The sequence below is a fragment of the Stylophora pistillata genome, chromosome 3 (genome assembly GCF_964205215.1).
Source record: "Stylophora pistillata chromosome 3, jaStyPist1.2, whole genome shotgun sequence".
In the NCBI taxonomy this organism is placed as follows: Eukaryota; Metazoa; Cnidaria; class Anthozoa; order Scleractinia; family Pocilloporidae; genus Stylophora; species Stylophora pistillata.
In genome coordinates this window covers 44541776-44551921 of record NC_142521.1, presented here as the reverse complement: position 1 = coordinate 44551921, position 10146 = coordinate 44541776, and the positions used below count along the sequence as shown (strand labels likewise).

Genomic DNA, 10146 nt, shown 5'->3' with positions numbered 1-10146 from the left:
TCTTCTTCTTCTTCTTCTTCTTGTATATGCATTCACTTTTAACTTTGCTTATCTTAAGAAACCTATTACTTGGGGAAGTCTTTTTTTAGATTCAAGATGGCTTTTATAGTAAAGGCTCAAGTTCTACGCAAAAGTAGCTTTTAAGGATCAATGTTTAAGAAACACTTTTTCCAAGTGGCTTTGGTCCTTTGTTTCAGACGTTAGCAAGATTTTAGAAAGCATGGCTTTCGTTCTGGGTAGAAAACCGTACAAAATAAAAGCCAAATGCAAAGAGACTTATCGTCGTCGAGATGAAAAGACAAAATTTAGAAAGAAATTGAAATCAAAAGATATAATGAACAAAACATTTCGCTCCTAATGAGTTCTTCTTTTATTTAAATGTTTGACTAAAAGGACTCAGTCTAGTTCTTTGCTTAACAAATTATGGAGATGGCCTTGCTATCTATCAGCTTATTTCCTTTAGTGACGCCATCAAATCTCATCTGCTTCCAGATCTTGTCGCCTCCAATTTTCTTCTTTGTCGCAGCCCAGCGCTCTGGCTGTCTGACAGATGCTCTTCTTGTCACGAACCACCTACATAAAGGCATAGCCTCACTATTAAACAAACTAATTGCAGTGGCGCTGTCACAAAGTGAAAAACAAAAAAAACAAAAAACAAAGCGACGCGAATCAATTTAAAAGATTAGAGTCAAATGCCGTTCCTAAATTGTTTCAATTCAACTTAAATTACTGAAACTTTTAGATCGGCTGAGATGATAAGAAATTTCAAATGCTAATCAAATACTAGTTCGTAATATTTTGTCATGCTTTTTTTAATGTATTTTTCTAGAAAAGCAGCATTGCGCTTGGGTGAAAGAAGATGATTAAAAATCCATTTAATTAAAATAGATCAAACTCATAATTACTCCAAAAGGACTTCCAGCATAAAAAAAAAAAATTCTAAAGGCGAGTGTGTAAAAAAGTGTCTTTTACCATTTTTTTTTTAAAAACCTATCAATACAACGCCAGTTTTATAATCTCAGAGGGAATTTAAATCGTTAAGCACATATTTCCTTCATTTCTTTTTCTCTTTGACCAGGACAGATATCGACATCTCTCCAATCTCAGACTTTGGTACGGTTTACCAATCTTTACAAAATGATAATGTCTCAACTAAAGTTTCCATTTCATCGTCTTCTTCAAAAGATTTTTTCCCGTCATAATACAGAAAATAAACGGCATCACAAAATTATTGAAACAATACCAAGTTTTGTTTTGAAAAAGCTCAGCCCGTAGTAACTATAACTGAGAATTTTTTCACAAGAAAACATACGCATTTTAATACCTGATATGTATCTGGTTAGGAAACTTGACTCGCGTCCTTAAACTTCTTTTTATTTTCATTCAAGTAAAATATGGTGCTTTATTTACCTGTGATCTCTTTCCTTTATAGGGCCATGGAGCAGCAGCTTCAGTATCTCGAGGGCAAGTCAACAGCAATACAGAAACAGCGATGAAGACGCCAACCAAAAGGGTTGATAGTTTGTACATCGCCGCGATCAATGAACGAAAGAATGGTCTGAAATCGGTTGACCCGTGAGGTGGTGCTTTAATAAATGGAATATAACATGACCCACGACACACTTTATAGCCATAGCTGTTAAATTAATATAACCGCCTGATGGTCTCCTCAGCTACTCTTTAATTGAGTGATATGACAGGTATTTCTTTCTGATGCAAAACCATCTTCAATTTCTTAACGATTGTTTAAGTAGCATGTTCCGCAGGTTAATGCGTTTTACTAAATAATTCATAGCGAATTTTCTATATTCATCCCTGAACTTTAAAAATAACACCAATGGCTAACAATGAGGGTTATACGTATGTGTTTCAGAGTGACAGCGAGGTTTTCCAAATGACAAAAATAGCGAAAAAGGTCGCTGTGCCTTTGCAACTGAAAGCAGTCAACGCTATTACTAACAAAACATATAATTATATAGGCCCGCTCTTTAAATTACTAGTTATCTGTGTCAATATAAAGCACAAGAAAACCCAAGGGCCATTAATATTGAGAATAGAATTGGTTGTGCAAAGTAAAAGACTTTTTAAACATTCATTGTATGAGGACGAGTTCCGTTATGGTGCAGATAGCCATAAGTATGAGCAGTTTTCTTATTTGATTATATTATTATCAGTGCCAGTACTCTGGTAACAAAATCCTCTCTGTACAAAGTTCTTCATTGCCTTTGACAGCGCTCATAGAAATATGAACCACCTAGATCGAGAAGGGACACAAGACACGTTTTCGTTCGATCCATGGATCGGTGGTTAATTTCAGTCAAATATGAAACAAAAAGTAAAACGTGACACCAGTGTACGAGTTCCCAACAGGTGTAACCACAGTTTGAACAAAGAGAGACTACTTTTGTGCGCATTACTTTTTTTTCTTCTTTTTTTATTTGCGAAGAACAAAATCGGCACTTTTCAGGACTCAGCGGCGAAATTGTTTAACACTTTGATGGCTTAAGGCTAGAGCCTGATTATAACAATTTCGTCAGGTTAGCGATCGAAGAAGCTCATGTTCTCCGACGGAGTAAGCATATAACTGATTATCATTATTGTTTCTAACCATGCCGTTTTTTTTTTTTGTTTGTTTATTTTCGGTTTGATTTTTCTTTCTAATAATATACTGTAGCGAGGTCATTAGTAGGCGAAGAGCCACCTTGTGGAAGTACTACTAGTAAAGTCGTTATTATTATTATTATTATTATTATTATTATAATTATTATCATAACAAGAGGAAAAATAACAAAAATAGAGTCTCGCAATAATTTTCCTCGGTGCCAAGGTGTGGCTTTGTTGCTCAGTTGGTAGAAGCGCCCGACTAGTATCTAGGAGACCCAGATCTTATCGAAGCTTCAATTTCTTTTTCATGCTTCTTTTCTGTGAATGCTAAAATTTGCGCTCACCTGCTACAATGGATTGTATCAAGAAAAAGGACCCTTGCCTCCGGTGAGAAAGGGCTTCGTGAACTTTTCTTCTCCTTGTTAGATTGAGTTGATTGCTTGGATGGCAAAAGACATTTGTCGTCGTCACAGTTTTTTTTTTTTTTTTTTTTTTTTTGAATAAATAAACTCTTATTTGAGCTGCCTTCATAGAAAACTATACTATAGTTTTAGAGATAATATATCACTAATTCCGAAAAAGGGGTGATGGTTTTTTTACATTAATGTGAAAAGCAATAATGATAAAGTGCATCTGTGATAATGTGCTTCAAAGGGGTTTTTTTTCTTGAATTTAATCCAAACGGCATATGGTATTTCGAGGACTGGACTGGACTGGACTGGACTGGACTGGACTAGTAAAACGCGGACTAGTAAAGCGCGGATTAGTAAAACACGGACTAATAAAATGCAGAACTAGCTACTCAAATTAACGATTTCTTCACTAGTATAACCCAAGAGTTCGAACCTTTGATGCCAATCCAAACTCCGCCCAACGTAATTCCACCAGAAATGCTTGTTTCCTTACAGGAAGTTTCATCTGACTTGCGCAAATTGTCCATACATAAAGCGGTGGGACCAGATGGAATATCGAATAAATTTTTGAAGCAATTTGCACCCGAATTAGCACCATTGATTCAAGATATTTACAATCAATCACTGAGAGAAGGTCTCGTACCTGACACTTTAAAACAGTCAATTATCTCACCAGTCCCTAAGGTTTGCCCTCCTCAAAACATTCAATCAGACTTGAGACCAATTGCACTTACAAGCTGTTTAGCAAAAGTACAAGAGGGTTTTACAAACAAAAGACTGTTAGATCAGGTGTTTGATTCTATCGACCCACGTCAATATGCACGTCATGGACACTCTACAGTGCACGCACTAATTTATTTAATGCAAGCTATACACGAAGCTATTGATTCAGGTAACTGCTCTGTTCGGATATTTTTTACTGATTTTACTAAAGGTTTCGATATCATAGACCACTCAATATTATTGGATGAACTCAGATCGTTCAACATCGATCAAACTCTGTTTTCGCTCCGACGAAGGGCTAACGCTCGAAACGTCAGCTTTTGTAATCGTTATGGTGGCCAATTTACCATTTCAACTTTGTTGATATATCCAAATTATTCTGTTTTTTTGGATTCGTTCCTTTCTTACCAACCGGACACAGGCTGTACGTGGTGGCTCCTCCCTGTCACCGTGAAAGCAAGTCAATGGTGGCGTCCCACAGGGAACAAAACTCGGATTAACGCTCTTTACTGTTATGATAAACAAGCTACTGAGTAATTGGCATATGCGTACGAAGTATTTTAATGACATTACTGCATTTGAAATCATTCCAAGCAACTCCGTTAGTATGCTAGATGTAGTTGTCAGAGAAATCCATGATTATTGCATAGAACATGGGATGAAACTAAATCCCAAAAAATGTAAAGAAATGTTCGTAAATTTCATGAAGAATTCGATTACTGCAATGCGACCTATAACTGCTGGAAATCAAGAAGTGGAGCGGGTAGGAACTTATGAGCTTTTAGGAGTTATAATTAGAGATGACCTTAAATGGAACACTCACGTTGAATATGTGACTGCCAAGGCAGCTAAGAAATTATTCGCTCTAAGGTTGTTGAAACGCGCAGAAGTTATGCCAGAGGACATGCTTAAGGTATATACTTGTAATATCAGAGCTGTCCTAGAGTATGCTGCAGAAGTGTGGCAAGACATTCCCGCAGACCTCTCTGATGCGATTGAATCCATACAAAAAAAAAGCCTTAAAAATTATATTCCCAAAGTTTAGTTATCAACAAGCCCTAGACCAGGCAAAATTGTCATTGTTGGTGAGGTCGTAGGATATTCGTTTGTAAAAAGTTGATGGCGGAAATAAGGAATGAAGACCACCCCATATCTTTCTTAGCTCCACAAGCTATGACAAGTTCTATACCTTATCAGTAAAGATCAGGAAATACCAATGCCACAACAACAATGAAAAGAACAAAAAGAGCAAATGACTTTTTTACTTTTAGGTATTCGTAGACTTAACTATTATTATAATACTTACTACAATTATTCTAATTCTTAAGACTTATTATTGCAAATAGACTTTATTATTGGTATCTAGTAAGATTCTTTTTAATATCCTTGTAAAATTACAGTTTTTATTCAGCTTTTTAACTGCCAGAAGTGTTAATAAACTACCATCATCATCATCATCGACTAGTAAAACGCGGACTAGTAAAACGCGGACTAGTAAAACGCGGACTAGTAAAACGTGGACTAGTAAAACGCGGACAAGTAAAACGCGGACTTAACAACAACAAAACCATAAAAAAAGATTTCATACGAAGGCGATCACAAGACTTAATGGCGAGCCAATTTAGTGAGTGACAATCCCTGTTTGACCTTTAAGCTACAAATGGGTTTGACATGCGCCAGATACAAACGAATTTATAAGTTTAGGCTAAGAAAGAATTTTATTCAGCACCAGTTCAAAATCCTAAAATACACTTTCGTCGTAAATTTCACGGCAGAAACGCAGGAATTTGATGAATAAAAGTCGCATTAAATCTCCTTGTGTCTAGGTAGAAAGAGTCTCATTTACTTCAGCTTTTCGGTGGAAGAAAAATCGATTTACACACGCCATGACAGAAAACTCACAAACAAGCAAACTGACGACTCCAAAACACATATTTGCATTCACTTACAATTTGACTTTCCATGACATTTTAAAATGGGACAGAGGTAAATCTTCGAAGATTAATCGTCGTTGGAAATAAAAAATACTTTCCGTAAGATCTCTAACTGTTGTTCTTTTTACGAGAAAATCGTCGCATGATCATTTAACTCGTGTGTGTTTGTCATACCAGTACTGCTGTTTCTTCTAAAGCGTATGCTTCTTTCCTCTTTAATTGACAGGTGTCATATCGTGACAGTCTGTCACGATATGACAAGTCTGTCGAAGGGTGTGCAGATACGTACTAACATAAACGATGATAGGCCAATAAATTCATGGCAACTCTGTTTCTTTTACTTTCACAAGAGGGGAAAAACACAATCTGTAACTTTATTTCTTGGAAGGAAACTCTAAAACGAAGTTAGAAAGAGTTTGTCCTGTCAACAGTTTCGATTCTTTACAGTCTGAAAAGCTAAATCTATCTTTTAATTTCATTGTAATGAATATTTCCTTCTCTATGCATTGTCAAGTTCACTCGACCGAGCATCCATGTCACATGACATGTGTTGAAGTCCTTAATGTAATAACTTTCCTAAATGTAATAAAGTCCTAAATGTAATAACATTTTGTTCTAAATGTAATTGTCCTAAATGTAATAACATTTGGTCCTAAATGTAATAGGCTTCCAATGCAATGATTTAGCTGTGCTTGTGCATCCACATTGAGATGTTCAGTGAAGCGACAACTGTTGCACCAGAGAATCCTCTGACGAAAATTCATGGCTTATTGCAGGCTCGCTCGCTGATTTCAATCAGGGTTTTTTTTTTTCGCTTGAGATGTAGGCCGAAAAGTACTGACTACAAACCATACCGATGTGCTTTCTTTGGCATCAAATTGACAGATCTCAAAACAATTGAACGCTGACCAACCCGGCCATCTTGACCGAACAGGCTTGGTCAAGAGATTTTACATTTTTGGCAAGTACTTTTTCACGGAAATTAATGCGTTTTCTTTTCAGTAATCACGGATAACGGAAAATAGTTTCTTTTATTCAATTATCACAACTGGAATATTGTTCACAGTTCACGGCTTTTAACTTTTTACAATCACTAATCACGGCAATTAAAAACAGCCGATCACGTTTCATGGAAAACCCCCACGTTTACATTTAGAAATGGAGACGAGACGGACGAGACGAAATTATTTGACTGACCATTTACTAATACAGATTAAAAAAAAAAAAACCTGCGACCAGTTGTCGAGGAATCACAGCATGAAAACCGCTGAAAATTCTTAAACTTGGGATCCTAAAGGAATTTATGAAAAGACAAATCCGAATTCGCGGAACCACTGTAGCAGTTGTAAACGAACGATGTAGTTAATTTAATATTACCATTAGTGTTGTTTACCCATTCAGACTGGAACAAACTAGAACGTTTGAAAGAACCGAAGCGGAAACTGTTTCCAAACAGAATTTGTAGAGACTTCAACATTCCCTATACAACTCGTTAATCGACAACAGATAAAGGCCGTATTCTTTGCATTTCAGTTCTCAATATACAGGACATTGTATTTTAATTTCTCCTTAGCGTCTTCCAAAATCTACCACAAGGTGTGGTGGACATTATGTTGGAAGAAATCGAGAGTGATGACGCAGGAATATAGGCAGCTGAAGGCTTTTGAAAAGTCCCGCATTATATATACTTTCCTTAGTCTTAAAACTCATTAAATGGTCTTCAATGCAACCCTTTGCCTCTACTTTAAGTTAGACTTTGAGAGATATTTCTTTTACTGTGCGAAAAGATTGGAAAATGTTTTTTGTTTTCCGCGATGAGCGATCGTCTTCGTATTTGGTTAAATTATTTGCTTTCTCTCTTTTGTTGTGACTGTTTAAAAAGGGAATAACTGGGGAAATCGATCAGAAAGCGACACTATATAGCGATCTTTTTTGTCCTGTCAAGAAAGATGCCGTTTGCGCACACAGCGAACAGTTATCACAGACATTCATCTATATGGTGGTTAGTCTTGTTATATCACCTACCTTGAAATTCAAGTTTCTTCACGGCACACAATGAGGCTGATTAGCGTAATGATTTATACATCGGAAACACGCAGTTACATCACGAAAGTCATCCTGAAACTTGCTTCATCCTGAAACTTGCTCTCAGTATTAGCAAGGCGACTGAGGTTGCGCTCCGACCGAGTCCTTCTATTGTTCTTGAGAAAGAGCAAATGTGATGTGCCTTAAGGTTACTTCCCATCTTCGTTTATTCTTTTATTGGACTAGATTGAAGTTAAACATTTTACCTAATCTCAGAAAGCGTCTGACTTATTTAGGGAAACGTATTTTCAAATAAAAGTTGATAAATCAGGAGGGTGTCACAATCTCGTAAATGGGCGAACCCCCTTGGGGAATGTTCGCGGCAATTTCAGGTTATTTACATGTTTTGTTTACATTGCTCACCTGACAAAATTCACACATGAAAGTTCTCTGCTAGTGTAAAGTCTTTTCTCATGGATAAAAAACAGATTTCAAAGTTAGAGAGGAGTCCCTGGGGAAAGAAAAAGAAAAAAAGCAGGCCCAAAGAGGAGAGAAATGACACCATTTTTTTTTTTTTTCAGGAAAAAAAAAACCGTACTGGCACTCCTCTTCATGATGACATCCAAATTACGAACAAAGAAGTCGCCATCAAATCTATATTTACCGTACATAAGGTCTGAAAACTTAGTTTCCTTTCAATAAGCAAGTACCGGTCTTGATAGAGAACATAGCCAATCGCCTCGAATCGTATGAAATCATGAATAAACCTACCCGAGGGAACTCATTTCATCGATAAGGGTATTACTCAAGCTGCCTGTCTATTAGCTGTTTTGCTTTTCAGCAGTTTCTCCAGCTTTACCTTCTTTTCCGCGGGTTTTTTCTTTGCCAGTTTTGCCCATTACTCAACGCTCAACAGAGCGAGATAAAAAAGAAAAAACAAAAAACGCAACTGTTAAGGGATATTTTTCCCGGGAAAATTTTGATGCATTGTCATTGATGCCTGGAGGTCACGTCTTCCCATTGGTTCGCGGTTTCAGGAGGCGAGATAATCTCTTGGTGTGGCGCCAGTAGTTTACAAACCTTTAGGAGCTAAAATCTCGCATCTGCTTTTGAGAGGAATACATACACTTTGAGCGAATTTATAGGATTTGTAGATTTCACCGATTTTCGTGAAATTTCGCCAAAACATTCCGGGGATAATGAAGAACGAAAGTGTGTCAGGAGATTTTGATATCTGACATATTCACGTGGTTTCAATCCATTTACGCAACACGCCTTGCATTTTTTACGCTACTCTAACTCTTTATTAGATGCGGAGATCTAGACAACCAATCAGAATATCGGGAAAGCCTGACACGCTTTTGTTGATTGATGCCTTGTGAATAAGACTGCGCAGCCATTTTGCTCTTGCAGCGAGATCTGATAGCCGATAAATTCAATAAGAGGACCCTCAGTCGTTTCCCGCCTTACCAGCTCCTGATACTCCCTAAATAAGAAAATCGCCTAAATTCTATTTTTATCGCAAAAGGTATGTATTAGGCTTTCCTTTAATGTATAGTTTGTTAGGGCTTTCTTCAAACTAGCGCGCGTACGAATTTTTTCCCCAAGGACACCCGCGAAGGTGGGAAGTAACCTTAAGAAGGGAAATTTCCCTTTTGAATTAAGACAAGTCCTGACCTTGAGAACAAACAAACAGAAATTCAACGAAAAAAAACTATTTTAAAACCTTTCAAACTTAGCAGAGGTTTAAAAATGAGCTATTTACAAAGCAAAAATCTACTTGAAAAGTAAAAACCAAACGTTTTCTGCACTAGCTCATCATCGGGGTAAATAAGCACCGTCCGGCCGCTAAATTGCATATTTCATACCCTCAGGTAATTCCCGATGGGAAGCTAGAGTTGAAACTAGGCTTCAAATAATTAGTCTGTATCATTAATGAAGAGATTTAACCAAGCCTGAAAGCAGAGCTCCACTTAGTTTATTTTCTAGCCTTCATTTTATTAAAAATCCTTGCCGCTTCCTGTCGAAGAGGTTGTCTAAGGAAATTTAGGGTCAGTTCGGGCGGAGGAGGGGGAAGGGGGGAATTGGCGGGGTCTGGAGCCTAGGGACGACGTTCCCACAACTTGCAAAACGATCAACACGCACGCTAATCAGCGGTATTTATAAGCTGCTCAAGATCTTTGTCGATGTTCTTGATGTTTTGAACGGATTTTTTCAAGGGTAGGGAAGGCATTCTTCTTCAGATAGACAGTATCAGTTGAAATTATATGCTATTGAGTGTGTATGATAATTTCAGTGTGAGAAAATTTGCCAAAATTGAAAGAAACGACGCTAAACGAGTTCGAATATCGATAGATTTTACTTTTGGCTTAAATAATGAAGGATTTAATATAAAGCAAAAAGAATTCGCTTTGTCAAGAATCAAGAATTATTTGTTTATTTTTAGA

General features: G+C 37.0%; 1 long non-coding RNA gene across 1 annotated transcript; it reads right to left on the bottom strand.

The window, feature by feature from the left end:
- Positions 1–332: 332 nt before the first annotated feature.
- LOC111335082 (uncharacterized) lies at positions 333–1586 on the bottom strand. The gene is made up of 2 exons (XR_002695302.2): positions 1411–1586; positions 333–573 (listed from the first exon to the last, which is right to left on the bottom strand). It is a non-coding gene; the product is annotated as an uncharacterized LOC111335082 (long non-coding RNA).
- Between the last annotated feature and the right edge of the window lie 8560 nt (positions 1587–10146).